Source organism: Scleropages formosus, chromosome 16 (genome assembly GCF_900964775.1).
Source record: "Scleropages formosus chromosome 16, fSclFor1.1, whole genome shotgun sequence".
NCBI lineage: Eukaryota > Metazoa > Chordata > Actinopteri > Osteoglossiformes > Osteoglossidae > Scleropages > Scleropages formosus.
In genome coordinates this window covers 26,643,964-26,665,345 of record NC_041821.1, presented here as the reverse complement: position 1 = coordinate 26,665,345, position 21,382 = coordinate 26,643,964, and positions in this window count along the sequence as shown.

Here is a 21,382-nt window from a genome sequence, read left to right as displayed (position 1 = left end):
TTGGTGTTTGCGTAAATAAAATAAACCCAGTGAATGCAATTATTTAAAACTCAAAATCTTAGTTATGATCATTTCAAAAGGCTGATATTTATACTTATGAAACTTGGTTTGTATGCTTTCCAAAGAATCCAAGGCATACATTTTCCATACAAAAGGTTCAGTAATAATTGGATTATATACCTACTAAATAAGAAACCAATGAAGGACAATCATCACCAGCTTCAAAGAAAACGAAAAGAATATTAAGGCCTGAATGTATGCTTTGGTACTATCTGTGTTAAATGGCCTGTAATAACATGCTTTTCCGGTTTAACTTCCGCTTTACTGAAGTTCCACAAGCCTGCCCAGAGACACTGGGCACTTTGTTTCAGCTGGCACTGCGCAAGAGGTTAGCGCCAGCTAGAGGAGCAACATATTCCGCAGAGCTAGTAACAAATCCTGATTGTTTTTGGGTAAATCCCAGCCAGTAACCTACCCCCCAGCAGAATGAGCATCTAGCCCAACTCAGAGTACTAAGACATTTGTAAATTTCTCATATTCTCTGCTTGCAGGCTGCTGACATGCATGTTTACATTATGTTATTTAGCAGACAATTTTCTCCAAAGCAACTTCCGATGAACTCTGTGTAGTGTTATCAGCCCACACCTTATTCACCCAAGGTATCTTAGAATGCTACATACACCACTTACAATGGGTCATTTGTTCATACATCAGTGGAAGACACTCTCTCTGTCACTCACACACTATGGGTGAACCTGAACAGCATGTCTTTGGACTGTGGGAGGAAACTGGAGGACCTGGAGGAAACCCACACTGACACAGGGAGCACATACAAACTCCACAAAGACTGAGTGGGGAATGGACCCACATCCTCTCAGACAACTCAGGCACTGTGAGACAGGAGCTCTGCTCGCTGTGCCACCCTGCCAAGTATGTGTGAATTTTGTTCTTTCATGTCACTTAGCTGCATAGTAGTAGATTTTGGTACTATGTACAAAGTGTATGTGTTATTAAATGTTAATCATAGAAAATTATATCTGAATTTTACAATCTATTACGTTTAATGTATCCTTTAAGTATCTACACTTTGAGTAGTATAAAAATCCTTTCCCTTCTTGCTGAGACAAGTTTGAGCAGTCTGTAGAGAAACTTCCTCAGAAAAAGGCAGAAGAAAAAATACCTTTTGATTGTTTCAAAAACGGGCCAAAAGTACCGGAACAGCTGAGAACTACAAACTGTAAACTTGCTGGTGCCAAAGATGCATTGTCCTCATAAAAATTGTTTTACAGTCACAACAGCATCCATGTAATATGCCTAATTCACATACGGGAAGACAAAAAGCATTTTACGTTTAGAAGTAGTTTCTTAGTAAAACTAGTTTTACAGTAAAACTATTTTGGTTTTACTGTTACCTTTACATAGGGGGCGCTATGGTGCAGTGGGTTGGCCTGGGTCCTGCTCTTGGTGGGTCTGGGGTTCCCACTTGGGGTGCCTTATGATGGACTAGTGTCCTGTCTTGGGTGTGTCCCCTCCCCCTCCAGCCTTACGCCCTGTGTGTGTGTGTGTGTGTGTGTGTGTGTGTGTGTGTGTGTGTGTGTGTGTTACCCTTACCATGTGGTTTTGGTGTTTGGTCTTTTGAGTATATCTTAAGTCTTTAAAGTGCATTTTTATTGGAGCTTGTTCAAATGAAATTTTGGAAGAGAAGTGCTACACCAAACTCTTGGCCACACCAAGCTGTCAATCATGCACTACGCATATAAAAACACAGTAATGGAAACAGCATACATGTATTCTGCAGAACCATGCATCTTGCACCTGCTCGTGCTTCCAGTTCCTCAGTAGCATTCTTACTCCCTGGTGGTTTGCTTACCTTCTGCTCTGCTCAGCCTCAGGCAGCCCCTGCTTTCCCCAGTCTCAGTGCCATCCTCTATGCTCTCTTTCGTGGGAGATCCTGACACTGCAAGCCTCTGACCCACTTTTCTTTCCTGGCACCAACCCTGTTGCTTCCATTCACCCTACTGCAATCATCAACTGCACCTGTGGTTTGCCTGTGGCTCCATTCTTGTTTCCTGGTCCCACTGCCAGGTTTCTTTCCTCCATTTTCCACAACCTTGCATATGAGTGCCTATTTCCTATTGTATTTGCTGAGTCCCGTGTTGTTTCTGAGTGGACATGGTGACACTCTTGTTTCCTCCCAGTGTCCAAATACACAGGTTTGAGCAGTGGCAGCCCGAGTGAATTTCCCTACAGGGATTAATAAAGTGTGGTTATTATAAGGGGGAGTGTTTTTGTTAATAAGAGGATGGGAAGCAGCCGGCTCTTGGACCTTTGTGGTTTCATTTTTTTGCCAGTTCTCTGCAATGGTGGGGATTTGGTTTTTTTTTTTTTGCCTCTATTTCTTTGGCATTTAACTCAGGCTGCTCTCCCATTATTTTCCCTTTGATTTCGTCCCTCATGTGTGCAACAGCATGTCCCATCTCATTTCATGCTCTGTTCATATCGCATGTGCTCTTCTCCCCTTTTCTGTCCCTCTTTGGGCCGACTTTACTCGTAGGTGCTGTTCCATGCATCTTAGGTGAAGCACTTTTTTGTCTCATTCTGGTCTTTGCTTGACATCCTCCTTGCCCATCGCCTCAGCCCTAGCCTCCCCTGTCTCATTGCCCTGTTCTGCCTTTGGGCCAGCTTCTGCAGTTGATGCCTCTTAGTGTTGAATCTGCCCCCATCTTTTAGGGCTAAGTACAGTTTCCTTTCTTCGCTGAGGGTAGCTCTGATTAATCATGCCAGTCATGTGCCTCCAGTGACTGAGTCACCCCTCACACCAGTTGCTCTCCCGTTGTCTTTCATAATTAGGTCAACAGTAGAAATCAATCATGTGCACACTTCAACTAACTCCTTATATATAACATTACAACAACACACATACAAGACTTGCTGCATGTCATCAAACATGTCCTTCACTACCACCACAGAGAACTGAATGATTACTTCATTATCCTGGCCAATCTGACCACTCCTTTTGGGGGGTTCATTTAACACATATCATAAATTTATCTTAGCAAAAACATGGCATGGATCTCACAGTGCAATAAGTGTACATACTGGGGACCTCCAGAATTTAACTTGTATAACTTTAACTTTTTGTTTAACTTTAGCCTGTGCTCACCACCTTGGGTGAACCTGGGTGGTTCGTTTGGTCTAAGGCCAGCCCTGCCCAGTACACTGTAGCAAATTACTTTAGACAGAGCGTTTGTGAAATAAATCCATGTCAACTTACTGTTGTTCATTGCCTGTACCGAGGTTGGTATACACTCTCGTTTATTTGATTTGGGTCACTTTTTGATGACCATCTAAGTGCATTTTAGGGTCGTTTTTGAAAAAGACAAAAGACTGCTTTCATTGAGTACACTCGAAGAATAGAAAATTGACCAAAAAAAATCAGTTCAAAGTTTTACAGGAAATTTTTGGTTGACCAAAGAAAAAAATGGGAAAGTTAAACCTTCAATTCTTATACAATAAAAGAGGAAACACATGCAAATCCTTTTCTGAAAGCAATTGCAAAATTAATGTAACTGGTAGTTATTGCATTTTACCCTCATGTGAGGTTTTCATGCTTCCAGACAGATGGTAATCACACACACATTCTCTGAACCGCTTGTCCCATACAGGGTTGCGGGGAACCGGAGCCTAACCCGGCAACTCAGGGCATAAGGCTGGAGGGGGAGGGGACACACCCAGGACGGGATGCCAGTCCGTTGCAAGGCACCCCAAGCAGGACTCGAACCCCAGACCCACTGAAGAGCAGGACCCGGTCCAACCACTGCACCACCACGCCCCCCCCAGATGGTAATCATGGAACATCAATTTACTTTAGGCTAAAATATATCTTGTAGACAGACAAAACTGCATGTAATAATAACCCCATTCATCTATAAGCAACAAAGCCAAAAGGAGTCAACTCAATATTGAACTCTGCCACTTTTGGCTAAGAAACTTTGTGTCCACTTCTACCAGTGACTGCTACACATTTCAATATTCAGTTTAGTGAGAATTTGTCAAAGGATTTGAAGGGATGAATCTCTGGCACAGGAAATTAATACAGAAAACAGCCACATGCTTGAAGAACAAAGATACATATCTAAAATGATTCTCTGTGTGGGAAATTAGTTATATAGCATGACAGTAATTAAAAGGTCCTGAACAGACAGCAACAGGCAATAAAAGTTAGGTAGGAAAAACATGAGTTACAGGCATTGATGCATTCAACTGCACAATTCCCCACAAACACATATCCCCTTAACAGATTCATGCATTTTACCTGAATGAGTAAGAACTCCATGAGAAAACAAATCAAGTACAACACAGGCTGATTTGCTGAGAGGAGCACAAACCATTGCATGCATATAAATGTCTCAGTTGCTATGCTTTGCCTTCCTCAGAGAGAGGACTGAAAATAAAATCACTACTTCCTACACTTCAGCCTGTCAAGGAGTGTAGCTGCTGACAGCTTGCTCTAAATATTTACTGACCTTTCTAAGATAGCTATGTCTATAGATAATTGTTAAATGTTGAATATGTATGTTTCCTGGTACTAATCCCCTTTTCCAATTACAGAAAAATGAGGAAAAGGAAAATATTGCTATTCTCCATCCTCCCCACCACTCATCCCATTCTGAAAGTTTTATGAATATAATCCCTTTAGCTCCTCAACATAAGACATAGGACTTTTATCAGTGGATGTTTTTTTTTTTTCATACCTCTTCTTGAATACTGTCAAAAGCCCAAAATAATTGCTAAAGCGTGAATTAAAACCAAACACTCTGCAGAGAGGTCATCACCTCCTTGCTTAAAGAGTACTACAACCGTGGCCAGGCCTTACAAAGAGCCGTCTGACTTTTCTCCTCCTTTCTCATCTGCTGTCAGTCACCTGGGTGAATGTTTTTAAAAGTGTTGACACTTAAAGCCATGTTTTGGCTTTTTGATTTAAGATATTTATACTACACACATGCATATATTTCTAAATATATAAAGCAGTACATTTTGTTTTATTTCAATGGAACTCTTTCTGGACTTGTGGGAATTTTTATTACAGTCAACCCCAGCATTTGGTTTACAAGAATTCGAGCTTACAAATGATTCCATTTAATATTCCTACTTCAATTTCCAAAACATTTGTTTGAATTTCCAAAGACCGAATTCTGAATTCATGAACATCCTGACAGCTGAGTAGTACTAGACCAGAATCACCTGATGGTCTTTGCAGTATGTAGTTACACTCGTGTGAAGCGAACATGATCCCATTTGCATTGTTTTCACTGACTTCTTTTGTATTTGTTTTTTTGCATTAACTGTACAGTATGTAGTAGCACCAAAGGAGCTGATGGAGCACAAGTAGACAGCCATATAGTATTAAAGAGAAACAAATTAATGAAGAACTCCCTTGTTATATTACACTATGATAACTAATGTTACCTACTGAAAGTAATTGAATCAATTTGAATGGGAACTGACAATATTTTATCATAAAGGGTTATAAATATGTCTCAATACATAAAAAAGTTTCCCACTGAAACAAATTTCTGGATCTCTGACTGGCGAGAATTCACCTTACAAAGGGTTTTTAGATATGTAGGCATATTTTTTAATTATTTTCAATTAATGCCAGCCCAACGCCTTAAACACTTAAACACGTCTCTTGCACAGAATGTTTTACACACCACCTAAGATCTATGTGCACTTGCATATTTCAAAAACAAACACATTTCTTTTTATTTCCACAGCTGAAATCTATGTTTTGACATTCTGCTTTTTTCCATTGTTTTATGTCAGTCTAGAGTGGCAGAAGAATTGTGGTTTTGTACCAGTTTTTGTTGGAGTGAGTTGCTTGCCTGACTGGTTTTATTGAGCTGAATTCTGGAAATATATATTTACATCCAGTATAAAACAATTAACCTTTTGTTTCTGTTACAGAACAGAGCATATGTTTAGGAGCATTATTATTTGTCTGTCATTATCAATATGACCCCAGAGTTTCAGGGTGGGGGAGCCAGTTGGAAAATCAACTCAAACTGGATGTATCAGACTGAAATGTGACCTTATCAGCTTCTCTGGAAATTGAATCAATCACTCTCTCGACAAGTAGGAAACAGACATCTTTTACAAAATGCTGTCCTTTATTGGATTAACATTAGCTCAAAAGTTCTGTTGGTGTATGATTTTAATACTTTTTTCAAAGCTGTCCTGTCTTCTACTACACTCTGGGTTTGATTGAGTTCATAGGCTGTAACTTTAGGTCCATTACTATTTCAGAACCACATATTGAATCTCTTGAATCTCTTGAATCTTGAATCTCTTTATCATAAGAATGGCCAAAGCATGTTCACTGTCCAGTTTTGTTATGTTTGTTATTCTCTGCCGCTATTCCAGTTAGTGAACCAATTCAGTGTTCAGTGCCATGACAAAAATCCCGGCATGACTGGTGTACAAAGCTGACAAATTCTGTCATTATTAATCTGAGACAACCATCATGGTGAACACAGGAAACCAAGCTGATGGACTCAAATGCAGGTGCATTTATTTCTATAACACGAGTTATATTCGTAATCACAGAGCGGAGAGTCATAGAGGTCTTGGAGTGTTGATGAGGAGTGCGTCTTTTCAGGTTGAAGTTCCATGGTGAAGTATATCTGCCCAGCTGCTTTTATACTTCATCTCCGGGATTGGTCACAGGGTGGTTGCGGTGGTCATCAGGCGCGTGGTCGGGAGGTGGCCGGGAGGTGACAGCAACAATGTAAATCTAACTAAAACAGAGTTGAGCACTTTGAATGTAAAATTAGATAAACCATTTTGATTGTTTTGTGAAAAACCCAGTTGTTTAATCCTAATATACTACTTTGCCCTGGTATAAAGCAATAAGCATAATAAATAGCTTGGGTTGGTCCTTTTAATTACCATATATTGAAAAAAAAATTACTGGAATAGAAATTTGGAAAAAGATAATTGCTTGTTTGTTTTTTCTGCAAAATAAGATAATCCAGCAGCAAAAGGCTATAAGTCCAAATATCTTTCAAGCTTTCTTTTCAAACTCATGAATAATGCAACCATTCAAAGTTTAACAAGTTTAATTAGAGAAATAATACTTCGTGCAAGGAAAAATCAAAGCAACATAATGCCATTATTCAACCATTTCTATCTTTATCTTCACCAGTGTGGAATGAAATTTTGTTTACTTATTCTATTCTGTAATACATGAAGTTGTTGTGCAGTTATCATGTGAACTTTGTACACGGTTTGAACCGTTGTGTGTATGAAGTCTGTTGCTGTAAGATAAGGAAGCGTGTGCTTGTACGAGAATGCCCTAACGGCGAGATCGTAACGGTTTTCGGTTAAGGGCATGTGTGCTTAAAATAGGGTTAGAGTGTCTGAAATGAGGACCAACGTACGTGACTGAACGTAACTGGTATGTTGTGATAAAAGAACATTTTTTGCATCTTCGCCTATGAGACAAGCTTGGGGTGGACGTAACAACCTCACCCCCGTGTGTATAAACATCTGCCTGCTTGCCTGCCTCAGTGTGGCCCTCCCCAGGAGGCTCACCCATGTGCGCATGAATAAATGAAGTTTTCTGCAACTCGAGTGATTGATTGAGTGATCTGTTTGTGTGACAATATTCCTTTTTCCTAACACACCAGTCACAGCCAACACTCCTTCATAAGCTGCCTGACTTCCTCATCTACTAATGTGGTACCTAAGAACTTGGTGACAACCCTCTTCTTGGCTTCTGATACAGTTGAGAGATTTGGAAGCTCTGTAAGGGAAAGATTTGCACACTATTTCCCCTTCTTCAGAAGACTGTGAAGACACCCCTCACTAATGTAGACAGCCTTGAGTCCCACCTTGTCTGGTCCAGGTTGAATTGTCAAAAGTTTAGCTTCAGAAATTTTGAAGTATTTTGTCTTTTTGATCATTGACCACACACATCTCTGAACCGCTTGACCCATACGGGGTTGAGGGGAGCCTAACCCAGCAACACAGAGCGTAGGGCTGGAGGGGGAGGGGACACACCCTGGATGGGATCCCAGGCCGTCACAAGGCACCCCAAGCGGGACTCAAACTCCAAACCCACCGGAAAGGAGGACTCAGTCCATCCCACTGCGCCACTGCACCCCCCGTTCATTGACAACACTGCAGAATTAAAATCCTGTACTGAATGTTAATGGAATGGCTATCATATGTTTGTTTGCTTTAGAATCATTTTGATCTAACACTATTTTCTTTGCGCTATGTGATGCCATGTCCACACAGATATTATCACACAATAAGCTTACTGAAACCGCCATCTTTACCTTACCAAGGTAGTTCAACTGACAGCAAAAAATTAGTTGGAAAAAAAATCAAGCGAAAGTGATATATTACTTTATTTTAACAGACAAAATAAGTAGTTAGGACTGTATTAATTATTAGGATAGTGATTAATTATTAGGATAATGGATTAGGATGAAATAAAAAGTAACAGAAAAAAATGTAGTTGAGATTGGGAATTTTGGATACATTATGTATTGATACAGTAAATAAATAGTAACTTTACAGACTATTTCTCCCCCATCCCTGCTTTTTTCAACAATCCCACACACAAGCACACACAAGCACATGATCATCAAAGCTATAACTATAAAATATCTCTGAAATCTATTATTCTTTGTTGGAATTTCGATTCTAAGAAGATTAAGGTAATATTTTTTTAGAATAGAAACTTCCAGCTGATCAAGAGATTTACTTACCAAAGCTGAATAAATTAGCGAAGTCATGCCAAAGTGCATTAGCAATTAACTAAAATTGTCACAACCTCCCTGGGGGTACAGTGGCACAGTGGGTTGGACTGGGTCCTGCTCTCCGGTGGGTCTGGGGTTCAAGTCCCGCTTAGGGTGCCTTGCGATGGACTGGTGTCCTGTCCTGGGTGTGTCCCCTCCCCCTCCGGCCTTATGCCCTGAGTTGCCAGGTTAGGCTCCGGTTCCCTGTGACCCTGTATGGAACAAGTGGTTCAGAAAGTGTGTGTGTGTGTGTGTGTGTCATGACCTCCAGGGGTAATACCCCTACAGGCCAGAAGAGGTGCCACTCCCTGCTGCTGACTAGGGCCTAGCACCACTTCACAATCTCAAAGTTGCTGAGGTTTAAAGGGAGCAAGCTGTGGATGGTAGGTTGCAGATTCTTGATTAGTGTTTTCATTGTGCTCTCCTTGCAATTAGTAGTCTCCTGTTTCCTCAGTTTGTTCCATAGGTGTTTATGTTCCAGTCCCGAGTGCCCATCCTGTCAGCTCCTGTCTCGTTTTTTCCAGTCCTGGTCCAGTGTTCCAGTCCACTGTCATGCCTCTGGGATCAAGTCGTATTTACAGATTCGCGTTTTACTGTTCACCTTTGTGTGAACACACTGTGTGTTTCTTTGGCCCACGTTTCTTGTTTCACCTCCACTGAGTGCTTTACAGTTTACGCAGTGCACTTCTAATATCGCTCTGCACGTGGGGTTATTTTACTTTTCGTCTGTATTCGGATGTAACAGCAATGCGCATCCGTGTCGGACTCCCGTCCGGACACTACAAAAGAATCCACTCGCTAACATGACCTCAGCAGCATTCCATGAACTTGCGGAGCAGATAGAGGCAAACCTAGAACGGCTCGCGGGTCATCAAAATGCCCTTTTCCGCATTACGGAGTGCTTGGAGGTATTGAAACAACGCACCAGACTCCATATTTATGATGTTAATTTGGTCCATTCACAATTGCACAGGCAGACATTTCCGACCGCTGTGTGTTTCAGTGCTGAGAATGGGGCTGCCCCATATGAAAGAGAGCCAGCAGAAGCACGCAGCAATCAGAACTCCGTGACGTTAGACGAATCACACATGAAACAGGAAGCAGCTGAGGCTGCTCCATAAGGAAGAGATATGGTTTTATTTGGTCAAGTTCCCCTTTAACCCCATTATACTAGTTTATTCCTGGTTGACCACCTATGACCCAGTGTTCTCTTGGAATACCAGTGAGCTGCTGTCTTAGGGAAAGCAATGCGGCAGAACACCTCCAGGATATGCCTTATTGTACCACATCCACAGAAAGTACTAATGCTGACATGCCCCTGCAGGTTCCTGGGGAATATTCAGACCTAGCAGAGTTGTTCAGCAAATACAAAGCTGTTGAACTACCTCCTCATAGGCCTTGGGAATATGTCATAGACCTCCTGCCTGGCACGACGCCCCCTACAGGACGGGTTTATCCCCTTTTCCAACCAGAGCATAAGGCTTTGGAGTCTTATATTGCAGAGGCGCTGAAAGGCGGAATAATCTGTCCATCTACTTCTGTGGCTTCCGCTGGCTATTTCTTTGTTGAAAAGAAAGATGGGGGTTTGCATACTTGTATTGATTATCGGGGACTAAATGCCATTACTGTAAAGTATCCCCACCCCTTACCCCTTATCACCTCGACCCTGGAACAGGTTTCAAGTGCTAAGATCTTTACAAAACTGGACCTTAGGAATGCATACAACCTGATTCGTATCCGGGATGGGGACAAGTGGAAGATTGCTTTTAGTACCACCCTAGGCCATTATTAATATCTGGTCATGCCTTTTGGCCTAGCCAATGTGCCCTCAGTATTCCAGGCATTTGTGCATAAGGCACTCAGAGACATGATAAATTGCTCTGGGTTGGTTTACTTAAATGATAGCTTGATCTTTTCCTGTTCTTATGAGGAACATGTAAGGGGGGTTTTACAAAAGCTGGCTGCTCATAGGTTATATGTGAAAGGGGAGAAATGCCAGTTCCTCATGGAATTGGTGATCTTTCTGGGTTTCATCCTTTCACCCAACGGGGTTACGATGGATCCAAACATGGTCTCAGCAACCAGTCTTGGCCACTACCCAAGACCGTCAAAGACCTGCAAAGGTTCCTGGGGTTTGCAAATTTTTACAGACAGTTCATAAGGAACTTCAGTTCCGTAGCTGCCACCTTGACAGCGCTGTTCCATGGAGTGTCCAGGCGATTTACCTGGACTCCTGACGCTGAGCAGGCTTTTGAAGACCTGAAAAAGTGTTTCACGTCTGCCCTGACCTTAAGGCATCCTGACCCCAAGTTGCCGTTTGTTCTTGAAGTGGATCCATTGGAAGTCGGGATAGGGGCAGTGCTCTCCCAGCACCAGGATAATCCCCTGAAGCTATACCCCTGTGCATATTTTTTGCACAAATTGTCTCCCACAGAAAGGAATTACGATGTGGGAAACAGGGAGATCCTAGCCATCAAGTTAGCCCTAGAGGAATGGAGGCATTGATTAGATGGCACCACTCACCCATTCCTAGTGTTAACCGACCATAGGAATCTGGAGTATCTCCAGAAAGCCAAAAGGCTCAATTCCAGAGAGGTGCGTTGGGCCTTGTTCTTCACCACGTTCCCCTTTATGGTTACTTATCATCCTGGCTCCAAGAATGGCAAGGCAGATGCTCATTCAAGATTGTTCGAGGTCTCTCCCAGTCTCACACCCCCAGACACCATCCTGCCACCAGCACAGTTTGTAGTTTCTATTCGTTGGACTCTATTGGATGACATCAAAGCAGCCCAACTGCAGGAACCCGGCCCCAGTGAACAGCCACAGTACAAAGAATATGTCCTGACTACTCTCCGGTCCAAGCTCTGGTCCCAGTGCAGGGCACCCTGGGATTACTCACACATGTAGACTCCTCTCCGAGTGCTTCTGGTGGCCATCCATGAAGCAAGATGTAAGAGACTTCATCCTCACATGTACCTCGTGTGCCAGGTTCCGCGACAACTTCCACCAGGGCTCTTTGAACCACTACCAGTCCTGAATCGCCCGTGGTCCCATAGAGCGGTTGACTTCATCACAGATCTCCCTTGTTCAGATGGGAACACCACCATACTGGTAGTTATCAATCGCTTCTCTAAAGCTTGTCAGCTTATCCCATTGCAAGGATTGCCCACTGCCCTGGAGACAACAGAATTGTTGTTCCAAAACGTCTTCCGATTATATGGCATACCAGAGGATATTGTGTCCGACAGGGGACCCCAGTTCACCTCAAGATTCTGGCCTTCTTTTCCCGGTTAGGTGTCTCTGCCAGCCTCTCCTCTGGCTATAATCTGCAGTCCAACTGGCAAGTAGAATATCTCAGTCAGGAGACTGGGCGGTACCTGCAGACCTACTGTGGCCAAAATCAGTCAAATTGGAACCAATTCCTTCCCTGGGCAGAGTATGCCCAGAACTCCTTAATTCATTCCTCCACTAACCTCACACCTTTCCAGTGTGCGTTAGGTTATCAGCCTCCTTTGTTCCCGTGGACAGCAGAAACCAGCGAGGTGCCGGCTGTAGATGAATGGTACAAGAGGAGTGAAGCGGTGTGGGAGTCTGCACATTTCCGATTTCTGGAGACCATGTCCTCCCAAAGGAAAAAGGCCAACAGGAGGTTTAGGACGGTATTGTATCAACCAGAGAGTGTGGTTGTCTACTTGAGACCTCAAACTGCATCTGCCCTCCCGGCAACTAACCCCCCCATTTCATCAGCCCTTTCAAAATATTGAAATGGATCAATTCAGTTACCTACCAATTACAGTTGCCCCCACACTACCGTATCTGCTCTATGTTCCATGTCTCACACCTCAAGCCTCACTGTGTTTCCACCCTGCAGTGCCCAGCAGTCTCCCCTCCTCTGCTTTTGGACATTCACGGTTCTCCTGCCTACTCTATTAGGGCCCTCTTGGACTCTAAATGATGCAGAGGCACATTCTACTACCTGGTTGACTCTTAGGGCTATGGTCCGGAGTAGCAATCCTGGGTACCAGAATGTGACATACTGGACCCCAAGACAAGGGAGTAGAGACAAGGGAGCCTACCTGCAGGAGTCCACTGAGGGAGGCTGCCACCATTGCGTGAATTCTGCTATCACCATCGTGTTCCACAAGGGATCATGCGTCAAACATGTCAAACATCAAAATTGTCTACAACAGCCGAACTGTGCGACACCACCACCATCAGAGACTCAGATGCTCTCACTGCTACAGTTACCTTGTTTATTCTTGTTTGTCAAACCCTCCACCCTGTTTCAACCTCCCCATGGGACTCTGGAACTTCCAGTCTGCTATGAGAAAGGTTGACTTCGTAACAGCCTATGCCTACCACCTTCTGGCCCTAACTGGAACCTGGATTACCTCATATAACAAAGTCACACCCACAGCTCTCTCCACTAAATACTCATTCTCCCACACCCTTCGTCCCTCCGGCAGTGGTGGAGGCACTGGCCTGCTCATCTCTCCTAGGTGAGAATATTCTGTTCTCCCTCTTCACCTGCATGACCTGTCCTCTTTTGAATTGCATATCGCTGTCCCAGTCACTCTTGTTGTGGTTGTTCTGTACCACCCTCCTGGCCCTCTGGGCTGCTTCCTGGATGAGCTCGACATATTGCTGAGCTTTCTCACAGGGGACAATACTCCATTGATTCTTCTGGGTGACTTCAACCTGCATATCGAGGACATTCATGCTAGCGGCCTTTTCCCACTCCTGCAGTCCTCTCCCTGTTGCAGTCCCCTGCTACTCATAAAGCTGTCAGTCACCTTGACCTTGTCTTCACTCTCTCTGTCCACTGTCTTCTAGACCAGCATGCCCCAGTACCATCTCATGGCTGACTGATACATTACATATTAACAAGACCAAACTCCAGGCTGCAGAACGATGATAGGAAAAATCCAAGACTTGTATGGCAGTGAATGTCTACAAACAACTCAGTTATTTTTCACTGTCTCCTCAGTTAAAACAACCTTCTTCCACAACAAAACACAGTCTGCAACTAAAAAACCACACATATTCTTCGCTCCCTTCTCATCCCTCCGCCATCCCCTCCTTCTTCTTCTCTCACTGCTGATGACTTTACTTTGTTTTTCAGAGATAAAGTCAATGCAATGACGAACAAGATCTCAGCATCACCCTGCTCAGTTCGCGCTGGACTTCGCTGCAAAGTCACGCTCTCCGAATTCAAGTCACTATCAGAAAGTGAAATCTCTGACCTCCTGATATCACACAAAGCCACCACCTGCTCACTAGATCCGTTCCTATCAATACTGCAACAGACCGTCTCACCGCGACTCTCTACCTTCATTTCTAAAATCATCAACTCCTCGGTCTCCACTGGCTTGGTTCCAACTGCTTTCAAAATGTCTCTCATTTCACCTATGGTAAAAGAACCCTCTCTGAATACTAACTCAGTCCAAAACTACAGGCCAGTCTCACTCCTCTCTTTTCTGTCTACAATTCTAGAACAGGTAGCCTGTGATGAATTATCTGAATTCCTCACCCGAAAACATCTCCTTGATGAATATCAGTCTGGATTCAAAGTTGGTCACTCCACCAAGACAGCACTCCTGACAGGGTCTAATGCTCTCCAGTTGGCTAGAGCGGCCTCCCTCTCCTCAGTCCTCATCCTCCACGACCTGTCTGCAGCATTCAACACTGTAAACCACCAAATTCTACTCTCCTCTCTTAGTCAGGTTGCTATCAAAAGAACAGCACTTCTGTTCTTCTCCCCTGCCTCTCTCAACTGGTGTCCTGCAGGGCGTGGTACTGGGTCCTCTGCTGTTCTCAATGTATACCTCCTTCCTCCGTCATGTCATTGCCTCCCATGGATTCAACTATTATTGCTATGCTGATGATACCCAGCTTTTCCTCTCATTTCCACTTGGAGCATCAGATATTTCTGTACGTATTGCTGCCTGGCTGTCGGACATCTCTGCATGGATGTCTCATCACCACCTACATCTCAACCTCTCCAACAGAGATCCTACACCTTCCAGCTGGCCTGTATTCCTGTCATCATCTCTTGATCAAACTGTATGACTCACTGATTTTGCTTACCTCCTTGGTTAAGAGTCGGGGAGTGATGATTGACTCAAGTCTTTCTCTCAGCACATCAAAGCCATAACCCCAACCTGCAGATACATCTTGCATAAAATTTGCAGGCTCTGTTCTTCCCTCAGAACAGAATCTGTGCAACTACTTGTCCAGGCCATGGCGATATCCCATCTGGACTACTGCATCTCTCTCCTGTCTGGCCTTCCTGTTACTGCCATCAAACCTCTACAGTTGATACAGAAAGCTGCTGCCCGAGTTGTGTTTGACTTGCCAAAGCATTTCCATGTATCTCCTCTACTAGTTTCTCTGCACTGGCTTCCAATAGCTAGTCAGATAAAATTGAACACCCTGGTTATGGTTTACAAGTGCATCAATAAAACTGCACTCAGCTATCTACAATGCTTGATTATCAGCTACACCCCAACCAGACTGCTTTGCTCTTCCACATCTGCCTGCCTGGTGGTCCCATGCACAAAAGGTAAAACAAGAGGTTCTCAGTTCTGGCTCCGTTGTGGTGGAACGACCTCCCCCTCTCACTCAGTCCTGCTGATTTTCTGTCCACATAAAGAGCTGGCTGTCTGGTGCGTCATAACAACTTGGAGCTGAACACACTCAAAACGGTGGAGATTATTGTGGACCTTAGGAGAAACACCCCAGCATTACCCCCACTCGCCATCATGAACAGCACTGTGGCAACAGTGGAGTCATTCAGGTTCCTGGGCACCACCATCTTACAGGAGCTGAAGTGGGAGCTCCACATAGACTCCATTGTGAAGAAGGCCCAGCAGAGGTTGTACTTCCTTCGCCAGCTGAGGAAGTTCAATCTGCCACAGAGGCTACTGATGCAATTCTACTCTGCAGTCATCCAGTGTGTCCTCTGCACCTCTATAACTGTCTGGTTCTGCTCAGCTACAAAATCAGACCTCAGAAGATTACAGCAGATAGTCCGGACGGCTGGAGGGCTCATCGGCACCCCCCCTGGCCCCCACATACTCTCCAAGAATTGTACTCATCCAGAGTGAGAAAAAGGGTCAGCAAAATCATCCTAGCAAAATCATGAACAGCTAAATGCCCCCTAGGGAGTAAACTGGTGCAATAAACAACGTTATTTATATTTATTTTTCAAATCATATCTCTTATTTACTTTCCCTTGCATTGTATGTAACATACCTGTACAAACATAATGTCTAGTGTCTTTTTTGTGTATTGTGTACTTTATACTCTATATATTTTTTTATCTTTTATTAGCCCACTTTACTTTTATTATCTGTGTCTTGTTACTGTCATTCTGTCTCTGCTATGGAAGTTTCTGTCACCAAAACGAATTCCTTGTATGTGTAAACATACTTGGCAATAAAGCTCATTCATTCATTCATTCATTCATTCATTTAAAAAGGGTCTTAAAACTCACCTTTTCCAGACTCACTTCACCTATGATCTCCTAAGTTCGTGTAAGGTGTAAATGTTCATGCACTACAACTTTAAGATCATGCCTGGATAAACCTTTAGTCAGCTACTCCTGTAACGTAACAGTGTAACAGTGTTTATATGTATCTCCAAAAAAAAGAAAGGTGATCAGGAATTGTGGATATTCTGATAAAGTTTTATCCAGCTACTCATGTCATGAACATTGGTTCATATGGTGGAAAGAAACTAATTAACTGCACTTAAGTATCACGCATCTGCATCTAACTTTCTCTTTCTGCTAATATAATGCACACATTGTATTTTTGATGAGATGTACATCGCTTTGGAGAAAAATGTCTGCTAAATGAGTAAATGTTTGTATTTATTTATTTAGCTGACACTTTTCTCCAAAGCAACTCACAATGTTAGCCTACTAACAATTATTTATGCCTTTATACACCTGGGTAACATTACTAGAGCAATTTTTACAGTGTGTGTGTGTTGTTTGTCCATCGTTGTCGACGAGGACCATCTAGTCAGACTGGGGTAGGGGCACGGGTGCATTGTGCACGCACAGATGGCTGATTAGACCGATTTGCGCATGAAATGTTCTCTGACAATTACCTTGCTCAGGGGTACGACAGACAGAGACGGGGATCAAACCTGCAGCCTGTGGGTCTAAAGGCAATAGCTCTAACACCTATGCTACCAGCTGTCCTTTCTAAATGCAAATGTAGAATGACATGTGTGTTTAAGTTCTTTGTCTTGCCGCATGACCCACTTTCTCTTGGGTTTGAGTCTATGGACATGGCCTGATCTTTTCCTGTTGAATTTCCTGGTACAATTCAGAATTCATAGTTCAATCAATGATGGCTAGCGGTATTGGTCCAGAGGCTGCAAAGCAGGTCCAAACCAAAATACTGCCACCCTCCCTGTCACGTCCCCACAGCCGGCACATCGGCGACACCTGCCGTTTCCTAATGGGAACGGCAATAAAGAGGGAAGCCGAGGAAGCCCAGATGCGGAACTTTGTTTTGCCTCCTTTGTCTCCCCTCGAGCCGTGCCGTTGTGAACCTATTCCGACATTGACCTTTGCCTGTGTATTCCCGACCACGTTCCTTGCCTAGCCCTTTGTACTACGTTTGCTGAAAAACGTAAAAGTTCTGATAAAGTTGAATTCTTGTACTCGAATGAGGTATCTCAAGGTATAATGTACATACAAGTTTCTTTCATCCATTTAATAATACCCCTGGACTACAAGGATCTACAAGAGGTCTTCTGTAAGGCCCGCTCAGCCGAACTGCCTCCTCACCGGTCCTGGGACTGTGCTATCGACCTCTTACCAGGTACCTCGCCACCTTGGGGTCGGGTGTATCCCCTGTCATTGCCGGAACAACGGGCCATGCAGAAGTACATCAGGGAGGCCCTCGAGGCCGGTCTGATCAGGCCTTCGACGTCACCGGCGGCGGCAGGGTTCTTCTTTATCAGTAAGAAGGACGGGGGACTACGGCCATGCATAGATTACCGGGGGTTGAACTCGATCATAGTCAAATACCCACACCCATTGCCGTTGATCACATCAGCCTTGGAAGGCATTCATTGGTCAACCTGGTTTACTAAATTAGACCTCCGCAGCGAGTATAACCTTATTCGGATCCATGAGGGGGATGAATGGAAGACGGCCTTCTCCACTACACTAGGTCATTATGAGTACAGGGTCATGCCTTTTGGCCTAGTTAACGCCCCCTTGGTTTTCCAGGCCTTTTTGAATCATGTGTTGGGGGATTTCCTTAATCACTGTGTCATCGTCTACCTTGACGATGTCTTGATCTACTCGAGGACCCGAGAGCAGCATATCCAGCAGGTCCGGTTGGTCCTCAGGCGGCTCCTACAACATCGTCTGTATGTCAAGGCAGAGAAATGCGAGTTCCACCAATGCCAGATCTCCTTCCTGGGCTACGTCCTGAGCCAGGAGGGGGTTTCCATGGACCCCAGGAAGGTGGATGCGGTGACATCCTGGCCTCAACCTACCACGGTAAGGGCGCTCCAGCACTTCCTTGGGTTTGCCAATTTCTATCGTCGCTTCATATGAAATTTTAGCACTGTAACCGCTCCGCTTACCGCACTAACGGCTAGCAAGGACAGAAGATTCCCTTGGGGGGCGGAGGCAGAGAAGACTTTCCAGGAGTTAAAGAAATGGTTCACCTCCGCCCCAGTGCTGAAACAGCTGGACCCTTCCTTGCCGTCGGGGGCCCCGGTTCACCTCCCGGGTGTGGAAGGCCTTTTGGGGAAGGCTCGGAGTAACGGTCAGCCTTACATCGGGATACCACCCGCAGGCTAACGGCCAAGTAGAATGCTTACAGCAGGATGTATCAAGGTTCCTCTGAGCCTACTGTTCCCAATGGGCTCGCAACCTGGCCTGGGCAGAGTATGCCCACAACTCCGCACCACATACATCTACAGGTATGTCGCCCTTCCAGTGTGTGTTAGGCTACCAACCTGTCCTGTTCCCTAGAGAGACCTCCCCGGGTCCTGTTCAGGTCGTGGAAACGTGGCACAACGAGAGCGCCTGCATATGGAGGACGGTCTGGTCCCACCTGCTCCGCAGTGTGGAACGCCACAAACATCAGGTGGACCAGCACCGGCGTACCCTTTCGTTCATACCCGGGTAAAGAGTTTGGCTCACCACCAGAGACCTTAACCTGAAGGTCCCCTGAAAGAAACTCGGGGCCTGCTACATCGGCCCCTTCAAGATAGCGCGTCGTGTTACACCGGTTACTTACCGCCTTCAGTTGCCTCCTGACCTCCGAGTGCACCCTACATTCCATGTCTCCCTCCTGAAACAGGTAGGAGTGTCCCTGCATCAGCTACCAATGGACACCACACCAACACCTTCGCTACCCCTCGAAGGGGACGATGTCTACAAGATCTGGACCCTGCTGGACTCTCGCCGACGGAGAGGTTGGTTGCAATATCTGGTGGATTGGGAGGGGTACGGCCCAGAGGAACGTTCCTGGGTAGCTGCTTCGGATATCCTGGACCCCGACTTGATTGCTGCCTTTCACAGTGACCATCCAGAGTGCCTGGCCCCGCGCCCCCGGGGGCGCCCTCCTTCTTGGCTCAGGGCGTCCGGGGCCACCCATGGAGGGGGGGGGGGGGTACTTGTCACATCCCCCGCAGCCGGCACATTGGTGACAGCTGCCGTTTCCTAATGGGAACAGCAATAAAGAGGGAAGCCGAGGAAGCCCAGATGCGGAACCTTGTTTTGCCTCCTTTGTTTCCCCTCAAGCCGTGCCATTGTGAACCTATTCTGACATCGACCTTTGCCTGTGTATTCCCGACCACGTTCCTTGCCTAGCCCTTTGTACTACGTTTGCTGATCGCCTGACCCACGCCTGTCCCTCGACTTTGCTTTCGGATTCTGATTTGGCTTCATTAAACATCAGCGTATGATAACTCTATGCTTGAGTCCGTCCTTGCTAAGCACAACCATGACACTCCCCATGTTTCACAGATGGTATAAGGTTCTAATGCTTGAAAGAAGCGCTTGCCTTTTGTCAAACATAACACTTCTCCTTCAAGCCAAAAAGTTCTAATTTGGTCCCCAAATACTCTGAAGTAGAGATCTTAAAGAAAAGTTCTGATTAAGTTGAATTCTTGTACTTGAATGAGGTATCTCAAGGTATAATGTACATACAAGTTTCTTTCATCCATTTAATTTCAGTAACCACTTTGTCCTGAGCAAGTCACAATGAACTGGATTCAGAAAGTAATGAGTGCAAGGCTTAGAAGGGGTACATACTGGACAGGATGCTGGTCCATCACAGCTTATATTATATTATGTTAATATTTCCTAGATGCTGACATTTTTATTTTTTCTAGTTGCAGAATTTATTTAAATACTAAATGTAAGTGTTTTGGATGTGCATTATTTGCAGGGCTGTATAACAACAGCAAAACACTATTAAATAAGTATGTCAAATAATGACTGTTGTATAATGTCTATCCAGTGTACTGTGAGCACACGTGTCACAGGTCAGGTAAATTTGTATGATTTTTTTTTCATATATTTCTATTAATACTTTTCAATATTCAAAGGTATTTCAATTTCAAGTGAATTTGAAGTTAAGGTTTAAAGGTTGTTCAGGTCCATGGACAGAAAGTTCTGTAATGAGGTGGAACCATGGTGAAGTTTACTCAGCCTATTAATAGTCCTCTGTCTGTGTACACAGAGACAACGTAAACTGGTCTCTGAACTGTTTCCTGTTTTCCCAATATGTTAACACTGAAAAAGTACAACAACAATGTTTTCTTTGAACACAGTGCACTTACATAAATACACATATTTTAAAGAAACCAATTGGTACAGTACCACAGTGCATTACAATATATATTCCCATGTACCACACTCATCTTCTTCTGAGTTTTAAAAGTTAAATCTTTTATTGAATTTTAAAAGTGTAATCTTTATATGTTTTGAAAATAAAATGTGAAAGCCCTGTAAGAAATGAGGAAAATCAAACCTCATTACTTTGTTACTTTGGTATTAACAATTTTTTCAATAGATGGAAACATTGTATGACAATGGACTTTGATTCATGGATGTTGCAGGAGCTTTGGAAAGATTTTTTATGAAGATGATGATGGCAGTTAAATGTATATGTCATGGGATCTGACCATCATTTCAAAGGATGGATGGCAGATGCTGACATAACCTCACCGTCTGTTGTCATTTGTCAAATAGAGGAAGGAAAAAAGCAAGCACTTCCTTTAGGGAGTATGATGTTTTTCTCATTGGAATATATGGTGTGCAATTTCAAGAAGCAGGCCATCAGTGTATTAAATGGAAATCAATAAAAAACAGCTCACTTGCATCTTAGTGGTATGCTCACAGAAGGATTTGTTCTACGTATTTCACAGAATAAGTCGCTGACAGAAAATTCTGTATTTTAACAAGATCCAACACCATGCAGCCTTTTTTAATGAAAATATAGATAACATGGGATTTGAGAGTGTAAATAGACAAATGCTTTTCTGGGAAGGAAAAATGTTGAGGACACTGAGGACATGTGAAATGTGAGATT